Source organism: Pan paniscus, chromosome 6 (assembly GCF_029289425.2).
Source record: "Pan paniscus chromosome 6, NHGRI_mPanPan1-v2.0_pri, whole genome shotgun sequence".
NCBI lineage: Eukaryota > Metazoa > Chordata > Mammalia > Primates > Hominidae > Pan > Pan paniscus.
The window spans coordinates 195,033,286-195,050,582 of NC_073255.2; the positions used below are offsets into that span (position 1 = coordinate 195,033,286).

Here is a 17,297-nt window from a genome sequence, read left to right on the forward strand (position 1 = left end):
CTTTCATAATCAAAAAAGTGTCTACATACGCTGACAACAACCAGTAAAGACCACACGTTTTGTGCACTTGACATGTACATCCAAGGGCTCCTGACACCCCAGAGAAACCCTAGAGAGTGGACACTATCCTCCGTGTCTGCACACTCAGGCTTAGGAGTCTGCACCAGCCTCCCTGTCTACACAAACAGGCTTGGGAATCTACATCATCTTTCCCATGTACACACACAGGCTTGAGAGTCTACACCACCCTTCCTGTCTACACCTGCAGGTTTGGGAGCCTAGGCTACCTTCCCTGTATATTTCCACAGACTTGGGAGTCTACACTGCCTTCCTGTGTACACACACATGCTTGGGAGTCTACACCACCTTCCCCATGTAAACACACAGGCTTGGGAGTCTATACCACCCTTCCTGTCTACACACATACAGGCTTGGGAGTCTATACTACCTTCCCCTATACATGAATAGGCTTTGGAGTCTACACCACATTCCCCATACATATACACAGGCTTGGGAGTCTACACCACACTCCCTGTCTAAGCACACAAAGGCTTGGGAGTCTATACCACATTCCCTGTCTACACCTGTAGGCTTGGGAGTCTACACGACCTTCCCTGTGTATATGCACAGGCTTAGGAGTCTACACCAGCCTCCCCTTATACACACACAGGCTTGGGAGTCTAGACCACCCTCCCTGTCTACACACACACACAGGCTTGGGAGTCTACACCACCTTTCCTGTCTACACCACCTTAACTGTGTACAGACACAGGCTTGGGAGTCTACATCGCCTTCCCTGTCTACACATGCAGAGGCTTGGGAGTTTATATCACCCTCCTTGTGTACACACACAGGCTTGGGAGTCTACACCACCTTCCCTGTCTAAATACACACAGGCTTAGGAGTCTATATCACCCTTCCTGTCTACACGCAGACAGGCCTGGGAGTCTACTCCACCTTCCCTGTCTAAATATGCAGACTTGGGAGTCTATACCACCCTTCCTGTCTACACACAGGCTTGGGAGTCTACACCACCCTTCCTGCATTTGGGGGATCCCAGCTCCTAACACATTGCATCGGGGGGGCTCTAACACATGCATTTGGAGGGCTCCAGCTCCTAACCCAGTGTACACAACTTCCCCATGTACACACATAGGCTTAGGAGTCTACACCACCCTCCCTGTCTAAACACACACAGGCTTGGGAGTCTATACCACATTTCCTCATAGACTTGGGGGTCTACACCAATTTCGCTGTGTAAAGGCACAGGTTTGGGAGTCTACATTGCCTTCCCTGTCTACACACACACAGGCTTGGGAGTCTACAGCACCTTCCTTATATACCCCATCTCTTCTAAAAATACAAAAAATTAGCTGGATGTGGTGGCATGTGCCTGTAGTCCCAGCTACTCAGGAGGCTGAGGCATGAGAATTGCTTGAACCTGGGAGGCAGAGTTGTAGTGAGCTGAAATCGCGCCACTGCACTCCAGCCTGGGCGAAAGAGTGAGACTCTGTCTCAAACAACAACAACAAGAAAAACAGAGACCGAAACCAGAGAGGGTCCTTGTGCAACTTTGTTTTCTGTCCTTGGTCCTGAAACCAGGAGACAATTGGTTGGTTGTTTAGGGCACTGATGATTCTTTACCAATATGGTAAAAAGGGTAATTGCTCTGGGAGGTGCAAAGTGCGTAAGAATTTTGATCAGTATCTGTCTATCTGACATCTATCATCTGTCTCATATTGCTTTATCTGTGTTCTCTCTCTCTCTCCCATTATTTATTTTCTGAGGGTAGAGCCTTGAATACTGGGTTTTAAAGTTCTTGATTGCTCTCAGCTGGTTCTGGGCACAGAGGATTTAAGGAATATTTGAGATTTGAACAAAACTGAAAAAAGACCAACTCTGCTAGTCGCGGCTCTGGCCCCCCTTTTTGGTGGAGGGAGAGTGGGATGTGGGGTTCTTCGGCCCATGCCTGTTGCTGGCCAGGCCCTTCCAAGACGCAGTGGCCTGGGACTATAGGATGTGGCTCCCCCGATCCAGCGCAGGAGCACAGCCCCTCCATGGGCTGTGTCTGGAATGCCGCACATAGCCATCTCTGCCCCAAACAGCAGCCCCCTCTATATGATGGGGTTTTCCCTCCTGCCAGGAGCACAGACAGCCGCCTTACCTCCCCAGCATCCTCCCAGGGAGGCTGAGCCCATCCTCACCCACGACCCGGGGGCACGTTTAATTTATCCGGCCCCTCCTCGACTACCAACTCCCCTCACCGGAGATGCCTGCCTGGGCCCTGAATTCTGAGGCTGCCCACAGCAAGCCTGATACAGAGTCACACACCAGATGCACATTACAAAGAGCGTCACAGTGGAATTAGAAGAAAGCCTGTGAGAACAAACGGATCTCCGGTGCTCAGCAGACTGATCTACTGCAAATCACCCCCGACGCAACCACCAACTCTGCCAGAGGAAATCACAAGTTTTCCATCTTCAGCAGCTCTTACGACTGCAAGATCCCACAGCTGCCTTTTGGGGGAGGTTGGGGCTTGTGCCTTAGGGGGCCAGGCAGGTCCTTCCAGGAGAAGGCGGCACCAAGCCCAGCGTCGAACGAAGCAGGTCCTTCTCCCTTCACAAGCAGCATCCACGGCTCAGTGGTGCCCCTCGCCCCCACCGCTCTGCCCTGCCTTCCTCGCTGAAACCTCCCAACACTGACGTCACCGGGGTGGGGCAGGAGCAGGATGAGGCCCATGCTGCCATGTCCCATCCCAACACCAAATCAGGGGCAGTCCTGCTGCCCTTTCGTTCGCTCCCATTGTGCCCTTGGCAGAAGAATATATTTCCACTCAACTGGCATCTTCCAGCTGTCCCCCAGACCCAGCCTCCCTCAGCTCCCATGGCAGGGTTAGGGGCACAAGCACCGCCCGTCAACCCTTCACAGAAGCTGGCAAGAGTCAGGAATCTGAAGGGCAAAGGGAGCTCTTCCGCCAACAGGTGGCCGGTGTTGCTTCCCAGCGGGTTCCACCCGCTGCCTAGCAGGCCATCTACGTGGGGCAGACCACAGAGACAGGCTCCAGCAAGCTCAGGATGATGAAGACACATCCTATCTTCGAGGACCCAGATCGCAGAGAACAAAATCTGTGAACAATAATCACAACATGGCACACACAACACACGCCCCAAAATAAATCTGCACTAGGTACAGAGTTGGCACCAAATGGCTTTCTCCTACAAAATCAAAACAGCCTTGGAATGTCCTTCTTTACTAGATCAACAGATGGTTGTCATAGATAGATAGATAGATACCTAATAGGATAGACTAGATGACAGATATAGATGATTGATAAATAGCTGATAGACATTGTTAGATGTGAAAGACTATATATGTTCTATTGATAGACGATGATAGATAATGATAGAGGATAGATATAGATGGGTGATTGATAGGTGGATATAGATGATGGATAGGTAGACGATTGACAGGTAAAGATAGATTAGACAGATAGATAGAGATGATTGATACGTAAAGAGAGATGGGCTGGGCATGGTGGCTTACACCTGTAATCCCAGCATTTTGGGAGGCCGAGGCGGGCAGATCACCTGAGGTCAAGAGTTCAAGACCAGTCTGGGCAACATAGTGAAACCACGTCTCTACTAAAAATACAAAAATTAGCCGGGCATGGTGGCGCATGCCTGTAATCCCAGCTACTCAGGAGGCTGAGGCAGGAGAATCACTTGAACTGGGAGGCGGAAGTTGCAGTGAGCCGAGACCACACCACCGCACTCCAGCCTGGGCGACAGAGCAAAACTCTGTTTCAAAAAAAAAAAAAAAAAGATAGATTAGAAAGATAAATTATATAAATAGATGTTTGATAGGTGAATGGAGATGATTCAAAGGTAGATAGGTAGAGGATAGACAGAACAAAACCTGGTCTCCTCCCCTCAGAGCACACTGCAGCTCCAGCGCAGGTCAGGCGGCTCCCGGGCAGGTCAGGCGGCTCCCGGGCAGGTCAGGCGGCTCCCGGGCAGGTCAGGCGGCTCCCGCGCAGGTCAGATGGCTCCCGCGCAGGTCGCTCCCACGCCGGTCAGGCGGCTCCCGCGCAGGTCAGGCGGCTCCCGCACAGGTCGCTCCCACGCAGGTCAGAGGGCTCCCGTGCAGGTCACTCCCAGGCAGGTGGCTCCCGCACAGGTCAGGCGGCTCCCGCACAGTTTAGGCAGCTCCCGCGCAGGTCAGACAGCTCCCGCGCAGGTCAGGCAGCTCCCGTGCAGGTTAGACGTCTTTTCTGCCATCATGGGCTCTGATTCCCCAACCTGGTGCCATGGTCCACTCAGTCGCTTCTTGGCCCTGCAGGTACAAGCCAGCCAGTCCACAAAGGTCACGGCCACCGCTCCGCTCAACCCGTGGCTGGCTGTGCTCGGGTGTGTTTCCTCACCTCTCTCTCTGAAGAGCTGAGAACAGGCCCCTCCTGGCCTACGCTTTCTCATCATGTAGCTGTATTTCTGGGCTCACACCTTTAGAACCCACTGAGATTTCTAAAGCTCCTCCTCTAGTGAGCAACCTGGGACGTTTGTGCTCAAAGAAAACAGCGTTTCCAGAGCCCCGTGGCGCCTAGAAGTGGGCTGGCCAATGTGGTCAGGAAGGAAGGGTGACTTGGGACCCTCACACTGACTGTGCATGGAAACCCCCGTGGTCCGCTCTCCTAGTGAGGCACCTCGCCCTCTTCCCAGCATTCCCAGCAGCACTATTGATAAAGCTCTCCTGGTAAGGCACCTCGCCATCTTCCCAGCAGCAGCTATTGGTTAACTTCATAGACCCCCTTTTAAATAATTCTTTGTATTTTTGTTTTTAGAGACAGGGTCTCACTCTGTTGCCCAGGCTGGAGTGCAGTGGTATCATCATGACTCACTGCAGCCTTGAACTTCTGGGCTTGGGGGATCCTCCTGCCTCAGCCTCCCAAGGAGCTGAGACCACAGGCATGAGCCACCACACCCCACTAAATTTTTCATTGTTCTGGAGAGACGGGGTCTTGCTATGTTGCCCAGCCTGGTCTTGAACTCCTGGCCTCAAGCAATCCTCCCACCTCAGCCTCCCAAAGTGCTGGGATTACAGGCCTGAGCCACTGCACCCAGGTCTTTTAAAATAATTCTTACATAACAGGTAACTTCAGTCCAGACACAAATACTAAATTAGTAGACTCCAAATGTATTGTTGGATTGTCTCTAGCCTATGGCCATGTTCTCTTCTTTAGATCCTGAGGCCGCAGGGCGCAGCTTTCCATTTGTAAACTGTCCCTGGGGTGCTGCCCCAGGGGGTGCTGAGCAGTGAACACTGCCCAGCTACCAGTTGGTCCCAGGGACATGAGGGCCTGGCACCTGCAGAGCCCAGCGGAGGCAGGGTACCTCCAGCCAATATTTCCAGGCACCTAGAGGCAGGTGTGTCCGCACAAATGGAGCCTGTGAAGAAACAGGTGCAGCAATGAGGGCCCCAAAGGTGAGCAGGGAAAGAGTCTCCATAATTTGGCACAGAGAGGAGCAGGATTCTCCTCAGTATTCACGCCAAGCCAGGCAGGTCCTTGCACCTTCTGGATACATCAGTGCTAGACTAAAAAAAAAAAAAAAAAAAAAAAGCAGTAATCTGGAGTCCTTCCTGTGGGGTGCCACTCAGCTTCTCTGGACAGGAGGCTCTCAGACTGCACACCAAGAGATGAGGCCCAGAAGACAGAGACCTCTCACCTCTTAACACCTCCCCAGGTCTGACCAGGGGTTAATTATGACTGTATGTCATGTTTCCAATGAGGAGGAGCCGGAACACCAGGTCTGCAGGCAGCAGGGAGGGGCCACATTGGGGGGCCCAGAGGCCCAGGAAGACTCTCAAACCCAGACCCAGTGCGGCCCTGCCTGGCCCCAGATCCCGACAGAGCAGAGGCCACAAAGTGATGGTTCTCCTGGAGCCGCCAGCAGGAATTCTTCCAGTGCTTGAAGGAGATTCTTCTCTCATGTTTTCTTTGTTCTTCATCACCCCATTTAAAAAGGAATAATAAGAAAAATATTTTGTATAAAAATGAATTTCTATTGCTCTCATTACACAATGTTTTCTTAAAGAGAAGCAAAAAAGAAGGAAATAAAATGCATTCACCACATCCTACTCATACTTCTCAACACTGTAATATTTTAACGATCCATATGAGGTCATACCATATGTACTTTTTTGATACCTGACTTTTTCTTTCTCAGAATGACACACTTCCATCTTTCCAGGCCAATACCCGGCCTGGCAGGACTCCACCATGAGGCACATCCACTTGTTCACCTGCCTCCCTCTTACCGAATATTCGTTCCCAATGCAAATAACGACTGTCCCGTCGCAGGGTGCAGAGGAGATAGGCTGTTCACTCAGCCTGAGCAGTTCCTCTTTCTGAGATGTGACCACAGGAGGTGACCGCGGGGATACCTCACCCAGCCAGCTTTTCAGGGCCCCCTCTGAGGCTGCAATCACCTCTGCATCACCTTTTGGCCCCTTCCCTGCCACTCCCTCTCACAGAAGTGATGTCAGAAAAGAATGGACACAGGCTGCCTCCCTCATGACTGGGGTCCTAGGTCCCAGGGACCCTGGAAGGCCTGGAGCAAAGAAGGTCATCTGAGAGGTGAGGCGATGTCAAAGAACAAAATCCTCCCAGCTGTTGTCTCCCCACTTACATATTTTTTTACTGTGGTAAAAATAGAATAAAATGTACCATCTTAATCATTTCTAAATCTTCAGTTCAGTCGTGTTAACTATGCACATTGTTCTCCAACAGATCCTCAGAACTTTCTCACCTTCCCAAACTGAAACTCTGTCCCGATTAAACACTGACTCCCCTTTCCCCTGCCCCGTTCCACTTTCTGTTCCTGTGAACTTGATGATTCTAACCACCTCGTATCAAACAGCATTTGTCCTTTTAGGACCGGCTTCTTTCACTCGGCATAATGTATTCAAAGGCCACCCATGGTGTAGCACGCTGAAGACTGGGTAATAAGTCCACCGTGTGGATGGATGGACCACATCTTGCTTACCACTCATCCGTCAGTGGACACTTGGGTGGCTTCTAACCTTCGGCTATTGTGAATAGTGCTGCTATGAGCACGGATGTGCCAATATCTGTCCAGGTCCCTACTTCTGATGGTTTCAGGTATGTATGTACCCAGAAGTGGGCGTGTTTTAATGCTTACCTCATATGGTTTCTGATCATGTGCACGAACACTTAGAGTAATAGGCAAATGTTTTGGCCTCGCTAGGGAACAAATGGGGGGGTTGCTTATTTTACATGAATTGCTGGACTGCTAGGTGAAAGTGGAACTGATATTCTTTGAGACCCTACTAAGCGTCAACATGCAGAGAACACAACGTGTAAGAACGGTGACCACTTGCGCTCCGTGCGCAGGACTGTGCTGGGACCGTGTAGCGGTTCCTCACTGTGTCCCCAGGCAGCCTCACAAGGCAGGTGTGGCCATCGCCTCACCTTCAGCAGAAACCCACCATGAGCAGGGGCACATGGGCTGCACTTTTCATGAAGCCCTTTGAGAACAGACATCAACCATGTGAATGGTACTCCTTAAGTTAGAGCCAAAGATATTTGGTTTGCCAAACACACATGACTAGAACACTGCATGTTGAACAGCTTTAAAACAAGGCAGCTGTCCTAACCTGCATCCTCCCAGCAGGGTACAGGTTAAAAAACCTAAAGCAACGCAGCCTTGCATCAAAGAGAAATCTTGTCCATATGTTGTTCCTTCACGTGTGACTGGGCATCGGTTGATTAATCTGATTTTTGTAGTCCATGCATGTCAATAAGTCTCATTCACATGTCAGAATGTGCACAGGGTTATTCTGTTAGTGTGGCAAGAAGGGCAGGGCCTCGGAATCGGGAGCCCTGTTTCTAATTTTAGTGAAGTCTTCCACCCTTGATCTTGATGAATACTTGATCAAGTCAATAAATATCAAAGATTAAGAAAGATTACGTAGATCGGGACATTAGATTACTTAATTCTCATAGTTCCTTGAAGTCAGAATTTCCAATGATTCTAGAAGTAATAACCCCAATAATTCTCATTACTACTTCAAGGTATTTTTGAAAATTACAATTCTGTAACACCCGTTGCCTTAGAAGTAAAGTCTCCCCAGGTCTAAGAGATAAACCCCTGCCTGGGAAAATCCCCCTGACAGCTCTTCGGGGGTGTGGGGCTCCTTCTGTAAAGAGGAAAATGCCACTTCTGCAGGACATGGGTGACCTTGAGCAAGTGCATGTTTTCTCACCAAATACAAGGAATTTTTTAAAGAAAAGACCAAATGGTGTTACACACCAGAAGGTTTGGGTGATATTTCAATTTTTTTTTTTTAAAGCAAGTATAAACTTTTTCTGATAATTCATTGGCTTCTGCACTGACTCAGACCTTGATGCTCTAATTGTGGCCTCAAGACTGGCAGCTTTGGCCTCCCCAGGGCTGGTCAGAAATGCAGAATATTGGGTCTAACATACCTCAGAAAATGCACTTTGACATTTAACAATCCTGAATGACTCAAAAGCACAGCACAGGTCTGTGCACAGTCCCCGTGCAAGACAAGACACTTCCGACAGGGGAGATGGCCCGGGCCAACACCAGGACCAAACTCTCACTAGGGGGGACCGTGCCACCCCCCACAGTAGCAGCAGCTCTCCCTACCTCCCATCCCCACTGCCCGTGGCCCTGGAACACCACAATTTGGGTGAAGCATTGCAGCCCAGCAAGCGTGGTCCCCAAGAAGAGGAACACTGAGAGGAAGCTCACTGAGGGCTGAGACACTGAGCCGCAGACCTGCCTCTCTCTCGTGCGAAGAGATTCACAAAGGGGCCAATGAACACATGTCTTTTGAGATCTCATGACCTCCAAGAGAAGTCTCTCTGTCAGGAAATGTCTTAGCTGGAACTGTAACAGAATGCCACAGGTCGGGTGGCCTGGAAACAACAGACCTTGATTTCTCACAGCTCTGAAGGCTGTGAAGTCGGAGAGCAGGGCACCAGGAGACTTGGCATCCCAAGGTCCTGCTTCCTGGATCATAGATGACGCCTTCTCGCCATGGTCTCACTCCATGAAGGAGGCGAGGAAGCTCTCTGGAGCTGCCTTATTAGTGACCTGATGAGCTCGAATCCCATCAGGAGCATCCACCCTTGAGACCTTGTCACCTCCCAAAGCCCCCATCTCCTAACACCAGCATGTCAGGAGCTAGGTTTCAACACATGCACTTGTGGGGACAAACACCCAGACCAGAACAGGAAGAGGGCAAATAGCCTTACTCCTCCATCTGCCCTTTACATGAAAAATATAATCGTGGAATCAACTGCGGCAACAGCAGCAGAGGAAATGCAAATCAATGCAGCGAAACCCAGGGCCTGTCAGCATTAAGACACCCACTCCATCTCCCACAAATAAACCCAGTGTTATGTTAAAGTTTCCTATTATTAATAGTCCATTTAGCACTTGAAAGCCACAAGGCTGATTGTGCATGAAGCCCTGTGTGCTTGCTTGGGAGCCTGAAGGAGAGTGTGTTGACTGATAATGGCATGAAGGCAAAGCTCTTGGAAGACTGCTGGCCTGAATCATACGTGAAGCCTTGCCACGTCAGGATCAATGACGCTCCCAGGGGCACATGCCTCAACAGAATGGGACACAGCTCAACAATCCCATGTATGGACAATGTGAATTAACTAAACAACAAAGCCTTCATCATGCTGAGTGCAGGCCCTTTAAAGACCAGAATGTGTCCCCATGCGTTCCAGCATTAGTGCATGGCAGAGGCCGGAGCGGAGTGTTTCCCACAGCAAATGTTTCCTGGCCCAGGAAAGCCTCCATTGAGGGGCAGGGTGTGGTCCTCCTGGTTTCAGAGAAATCAACCACGGCCACAGCCTCGTCCACATAGAGCCTCTCGAAGCCCTGCATGGACAAAGAAGGTGTCTGCTGGTGCAGTGCCACCGAAGAAACCTCACAGGGAAATTTGTGCCTTCTCCCAAGGCAGGACCACAAGTTTGCAGCTCGAGACCTCGTCCAGGGTCCTAAAATGGCTTCTTGGAAAATATGAAATTGCTGACCGATCCCCAGCATCAACTTCACCAACAGCCTTGTGCTTCTCGTTCAAAGCAAGAAGTACCCAAGTGGAACGCAGATACGGCACGTCAGTGAGAACAAAAGCATCACAAAATGCAAGTCTTATTACTGCAGCAGTTTGCAAGTTGGCCGTGATGTCTCATAATATGAAGTTTGGGTGAGGCGGTGCCAAAACCCAGCTGGTGCAAGCTAAAAAAATGACCAAGCTATAAGGCCGTGGAAATGCAACTTGATTACAACAAACACTTAGGGAAGCTAATCACACAGCATTCAGATGCTCCCAGCCCACCCCGATGGGAGTGTTGGATGAAGAATCCTGCAGCTCTCGCCGGGGACATCTGAACATCCTTGTTAGCTCAGGGCACACCCTCTGCAGAGACTCACAGGCATGTGGCATGGCAGTACATGAGCACTGATGTGTGAGGGGAGAAGAGAGGGGCCTTCCATCTAGGGGCACAGTCTCCCTCCCTTCCCCTTATCCCTCAAATTGTGAAGAAACAAGTGAGGTCTTTGATTAGATGTCTAATTTTTAGGGAATGGTCTTTTCTGTTTATAGGATCTATGCATAGCATATATTTCTAAGATTGGGGTCATTCCTTACACCTGGATTTGTTCTCCAGTAAGTGGTTAGAACTTGGCCTCTGATGCCACAGTGCCTGGGATGTCTACGAAACACACATCATGACAGCTCCTGCATCAGGGGGCTGCTGGGATGATTAAACAAAATTATACAAAGATGATACAAAGAAAGGGCTAGGGCAGCACTTGCCGGAGGCACAGCCAGCTCTGGATCTGAGTTAACTGTTGCCATACATCTTGTTAATCACAGGTCTAGGGACTGTCCCGTACCTCCACACAAAGACCTACCTCATTCTTTCCAACAGCTGCAGGATATTCTGTGGTGTGAATATGATATATTTAACTAATCTCTTGCTTATGAAAAATCAAGTTGTTTCAAATGAGTATTATGACAAAAAAAGGCAGCAATGAACATGCTTATGCAAACATCTTTGCAGCACATGTGTGCAAGTAAGTTTGTAAGGAAAATTCCTAGAAGTGGGATTTGGGGGTAATAGAATTGTACATTTTGTGATGGATACAGCCAATCGACCTGTGAGCAGCTGAGCTGACTCCCACCTCCATCACCAGGACGTGAGGCTGCCAGGCACCACCCCCATCACCAACACCAGCAAGGCCAGCTGTGCGGCTGCCATCCCAGTGCTCCTGAAGCATGGAACCAACACGAAGCAGCACGGGGCTAGGCAGTTGCCAGGGAGCCAGGAGACGGGTGCATGCCAGGCCCTGGCCCAAGCCCCCTGCCCACCCTTCATGCCCCAGGAATACCTGGCTTGACTCCTCACCTTCCACTGCACCCTCCAGCTCCATCTAGACCCTTTCCCTCAGCATGGCAGCTTCACCCACACATGTTTATTTAAAGCACAGGGAAAGAATGCCAGTGGTAAGGCCAAAGGGCGGGCAGCTCAGCACGGCAGACCACAGATCCCTTCTCAGCCCAGGAAATGGCTCTGTGGCCCATATCAGCCAGGAAAATGAAGGGTCACAGACACCCTGCTGGGAGCTAAAGAGAAATGTGTGCAAATCTAAGGAGAAATGTGCAAGGCTCGTGCCTTCCCTGTGGTGTGTGCCTGCTCTTTAATGAGAGTTGCATTCTCCTGAGGGAGACCCTGCGCAGGCCCTGTCCCACGTAACGGCTTTACACAAACTCTAAAAAGTCATCCCAGCCATGCATGGACCCAGGGATGCTGACACCATTCAGAATATTGTATTGTGGAGGAAGGCAAGGATGAAACAAACAAGGCATGGAGGCTTCTGCTCTATAAAACTATGAGGTTCCCAGGAACATGACACAGTCCATGCTGCATCAGATCTGAGTATCAGGATCCAGCTGTATTTGACTTTTAGAGCTGCAATCTATACAGGCATATTTGTGGCTACATAAACATAGATTATCAGAATGGAACTAAATATGCAGCTTTTAAATACAGCCACACCAAAGGGAACTTTGCAAATTACCGGGAACTTTGCAAATTCCCAGGAACTTTGCAAATTACCTCTCATCCTGAGAGGTGAGACAGAGCCAGCTCTGGGCTGTGGCTGGTCATCTCAACCCCAGGTGCCACAGGCCATCTGGACACCACCTCTGCTGAGCACAAAGGTGGACGTGTCCCCAAAATAGCAGCTTTGCTCAGAATTCCAAACAGGGCCTCAGCTCAATGGTGAGAAATCTTAACTCGGACGGCAAACTTCCCGTCTGGGATCTGCAGGCTTCAACAACTGTCAAAGCACGGGAAAATCCCCAGGAAGAAAGTAAGCAAAGGCACGGTAGACGCCAAGGGTCCAGGAGTCGCCCTCTGTTACTTCATGACTCCAACTTACTTTCTACACACAAGACATAGAAACCATCTCATGCAAGCCCCCCAGGAACCCTGGAGGCAGGCACTGTTCCCGTAGTTACCCGCACGTCTAGAGACTGTCCCACATCTCCAAACACAGATCTGCCTATTGTCTCTGCCAGATGCAGGATATTCTGATGAGGAAACTGAGGCATGGAGCTTCTTAGGAACTTTCCACAGGTCACCTGACACTAAGCCCACAACACTGTCCTCTAAATATTTAGGACACCTATATTTTCCTTTGTGTCAGCCATTTCTCTCCCTTTAAAAATCTCTCCCTGAGATTATGGATAATTTTGATAACTTTGAGAATCAATAAAATTACTCGTTTTATCCACTGACATCAGAAGTGGCCAAGCTTGGCCGGGTGCAGTGGCTAACACCTATAATCCCAGCACTTTGGGAGGCCAAGGTGGGTGGATCACCTGAGGTTAGGAGTTCAAGACCAGCCTCACCAACATGGTGAAGCCCTGTCTTTACTAAAAATACAAAAAATTAACTGGGCGTGGTGGCGGGCACCTGTTATCCCAGGCACTCAGGAGACTGAGGCAGGAGAATTGCTTGAACCCAGGAGGAGGAAATTGCAGTGAGCCAAGATCGCGCCATTGCACTCCAGCCTGGGTGACAAGAGCAAAACTGTCTCAAAAAAAAAAAGAAGTGGCCAAGCTTTAGCTCCTGAGCAATTCCAGAAGAGACTCAGCCATCGAGCTGACTGTAGCCTCCCGAGGACAAGCTTTGGGAAACAGGCCCCATGGCGGGCACTTGGCAGCCCCGGGCCAGGCATCCTGCCACAAGCACCGCACAAAAGGTACTCTGCAGGTGACTGGGCGTTTAAAGGACTAGGGAGCCCTGGACACTTGAAACTGAAGTCCTTTCTCAATTTCTGAATTCCCTCCTCTAAAGGTCTCCATCCTGGATCTTGTTAGAGATGCTATTTTTGCTGTTAGCCACCCTTCGCACGGTTTGGTAATAAAAGATTGTTAAAGTGGGGTTTTTTTTGTTTTGTTTTGTTTTGTTTGTTTGAGACAGAGTCTCACTCTGTCACCCAGGCTGGAGTGCAGTGGCACAATCTCTGCTCACTGCAACCTCCACCTCCTGAGTTCAAGCAACTCTCCTGCCTCAATGTCCCAAGTAGCTGGGATTACAGGGAGCCGCTACCACGCCAAGCAAATTTTTGTATTTTTAGTAGAGATGGTTTCACCATATTGGCCAGGCTGGTCTCAAACTCCTGACCTCAAGTGATCCACCCACCTCAGCCTCCCAAAGTGCTGAGATTATAGGCATGAGCCACCATGCCCAACCAAAAGATTGTTAAAGTTTAAAAAATAAATAAATAAAAGTCTCCAAAGGAGAAAGGATTTTTCATTTTCTTCTTCATTTTTTCTGAAGGGGAGGAAGGTAAGGAGAACAGCTCCCTGTGCTTCTAATTTAAGTATCTACATTTTCACAAGTCCCCATTAACATAGCCAATCCTTAACAAAGGCTAGAATGTGGGACTGATCAAACATTAGAGAAAGCCCCGTTGCCCTCACGGGCCACCTGCCTGGCACACACCTGTGTGCACTTCCCACATATTTATGGTGTTTATCCCAGTGTTTGCTGGGCTGGAGAACTGGCCATTCTGTCACTGTGACAAACAGGCCTGACGAGGCCAGCCGTGCCTGCGATTGCATTTTCCACTCTCCAAACAGAATCTATTAGACATGATGCAAGCAGAGATTATTTTTAGGAAGGCTTTTCATTACAGTGATGTGAAATGTCAAGGCTGAGACTCAGCAGGCTCTATGCAGACCTCCGGCTCCCACTCATTAAGTTCCTGCCACGTGCTAAGCCCAGGCTGGGCCCTGGACAACACAAGTAGGTCCCCAATTAACAGCCAAGTTAATTAACTGATTGGAAACACAGGGGAAAGCTGTCTTGGGCAGGGACATGGCCCTCGAGGAGCAAGCGGACTGAAGGGGTACGGGCATCGTGCCGAAAGGGGTAGAGACAGCATGGTCAGGGGCTCTGCAAGGGGAGAGAACATCAAGCCCAGTGAACACTGGGGGCTGCACCCCCCCGCACCTGATGAGGGGCAGAGAAAACCAAATGGTGAACCCCCATCTCACCTCATCCCACCCTTCCTTGCTGCCCAGGTGTGCAAGATGGGGCACGGGCCATCCCAACTCCAAGTCTGGCCTGGACACAGAAATGACCAACGTGCTAACGACAGTCAGAAGCTGATGAGACTCTTATCTTTCCTTTATTAAAAACTCTTTTGCCCAGGTGCAGTGGCTCACATCTGTAATCCCAACACTTTGGGAGGCTGATGCAGGCAGATCACTTGAGGTCAGGAGTTCGAGATCAGCCTGGCCAACATGGTGAAACCTCGTATCTACTAAAAATATAAAAATTAGCTGGGTGTGGTGGTACATGCCTGTAGTCCCAGCTACTTGGGAGGCTGAGGCAGGAGAATCGCTTGAGCCCTGGAGGCAAAGGTTGCAGTGAGCCAAGATCACACCACTGCACTCCAGCCTGGGCAAGAGTGAGACTCTGTCTAATAATAATAATAATGCTGTTTTAAATTTTATACCTGCAAACAGTATCTAGCTCAACTTCCTCATTTCAAGAATGGGGAAACTGAGATGCAGAGAAAGGAGATGAACCGCCCAAGCTCACACACAATATAGTGAAGCCAAACTTTTATATGTCACTCCCAGAGGCGGTAGGAACATCACATGCTTCCTTTTGGAGACCTTGGTTTGGAGAAGAAAAAAAAAAAACAGCTTTTAGAGTAGATTTTCTTTTTTTGAACTACTGAGGAAATCTGCAGGAAAAGAGGGTCTTCAAATACTGGGGTAAATCACATGACTGACTTGTATTACACAAAGTTGAGATTTATAACAAATACTCTAAACAACTACTCCTGGAGCAAACAGCTTTCACCTATCACACTTTACAGAAATATTCTTTAAAATAGTGGTTTCTATTTTTTTCTATCTTTTTAATTTCACAGACTAATAATCTTTTTTAACAAACTGGGGTAACCTACATGTAAAGTTGCCAAATCTTTATGTGTGTAACTAAAAATGTTTAAATAAAAAAAAACTTTCCTATCACACTTCTTTTAAAAATTACTAACATTAAAAAATATTCCTCCAGGCACAGGATTACACCTGTAATCCCAACACTTCAGGAGGCTAAGGTGGGAGGAACACTTTAGCCCAGGAGTTTGAAGACAGTCTGGTCAACATAGTGAGACCCCATCTCTACAAAAAATACAAAAATTAAGCAGGTGTGAGGGATTAGGCCTGTGGTCCCCGCTCCTGGGGAGGCTGAGACAGGAGAATCGCTGGAGCCCAGGCATGGGAGGCTACAGTGAGCGGTGACTATTTGGCTGCACTCCAGCCTGGGCGACAGCGCAAGAATGTGTTTCAAAACACATATAACTAACTGTACATGTATGTATGTGAAATCTCAGGAATTTAGGTATTTTAAGGGGAATACATCTGACAATAGGAATGCGTCTCTGCAGCGTTTCCACGGGTTGACTGGCGCTGGCCGTGCCCTGGAGGCTCCTGGCCCAGGTAGGCCCCGTGTCCCTGAGCGAACGCACCGGCTTTGGGTTGTAAACCAGGGAGTTTGGACTTAATTCCCAGAACTCAATCACCACTGAGCGACCTCGAAAAAGATCACGTGGGCCTCACAGGACGAGGGCCAGCCCCAGATGCGCCCGCTTGGGCGGACGAGACTCCCTGACACCCTCCCTGGCGCGTCACAGCGGAGGAAGGCTTGGAGCTCGCGCACGCCAGGCTGTGGGGCTCTCAGGGTCCTGCTCTCAGGGTCCTGCTGGGCCCCTCACCAGGAAGAGGGGACAGGGAGGCAGCAGCTCCCAGCGGCCTCGTGGGCGCCACTGACAGGAGCGCGGGGCACAAGGCTGCCCAACAAGAACTCGGGGCACGAGGCCGCCTGACTGACAGGAACGCGGGGCGCGAGGCCGCCTGACAGGAGCGCGGGGCGGCGCCCTCCCGGCCTCCCTCAGCCCCGCGCCCTGGCCAGCGGGTGCCGCTCGCAGACGGGGGAGCCCAGAGCCCACGCGCCAAGGCCGCCAGGCCTTTCCTCCCTCGCTTTCCCTCAGGCGCGTCCTCCACCCGTTTCCCCCAGGCGGGGGGAAGCCCCGAGAAGCCGCCTCCGGGCTCCCTCAGAGCCGCCGCGCCGGGCTGAGACCGGGCCCCAGGCTCTCCGCGGAGCCGTCTCCAACCCCTGCAGGCCGACCTGGGCAGCCAGGCGGGGAGCGCGCAGCCAGAGCCCGCGTTTCCGGGCTCCGTGTCCTTCTGGAGGCCGCTCCTTGGCCATGGGCCCTCGGTCCTCGCCCTGAGCAGCGCGCCGGGGTATAAGGGACGCCCTCGGAGGCCTCCACCCCACACTCCACCGCGCTCTGCCAACCGGGACAAGGTGTTTTGCTGAATAAATAAATTAACACGTAATAAAGGCTGCGTCCAACCAGATGCGGACAGAACCGAGCGCCCTCCAGCACCCTCTCCCACCATCCATCCCCACAGACGGACTCTGCACCGTGAGAAAGCGGCTTCGGCAGCTCCGACCCCTCAACTGACGCGTCTCCCCGTGGTGGGTCCTGATCCCCCGGCCGGCTCTGCCACTGAAGACTCCCTGTGTCCTCCGTGCCCCCCGAGTGGCCTGCTAGCCCGCTCTCCCGCACAGTCTCCTGGATGCGAAGTGTCGCCTGGCTTGCTGCGGCGTGTTTCCGCTGTAACCCGTGTGTACCGGCTCAGCACGC

The 17,297-nt window shown here is 50.7% G+C and overlaps 1 protein-coding gene across 8 annotated transcripts in view; it reads right to left on the reverse strand.

The window, feature by feature from the left end:
* The window catches only part of PTPRN2 (protein tyrosine phosphatase receptor type N2), a 1,079,664-nt gene that overhangs the window by 1,044,988 nt on the left and 17,379 nt on the right, over window positions 1-17,297 (reverse strand). The gene's annotated exons all lie outside the window — the stretch shown is intronic.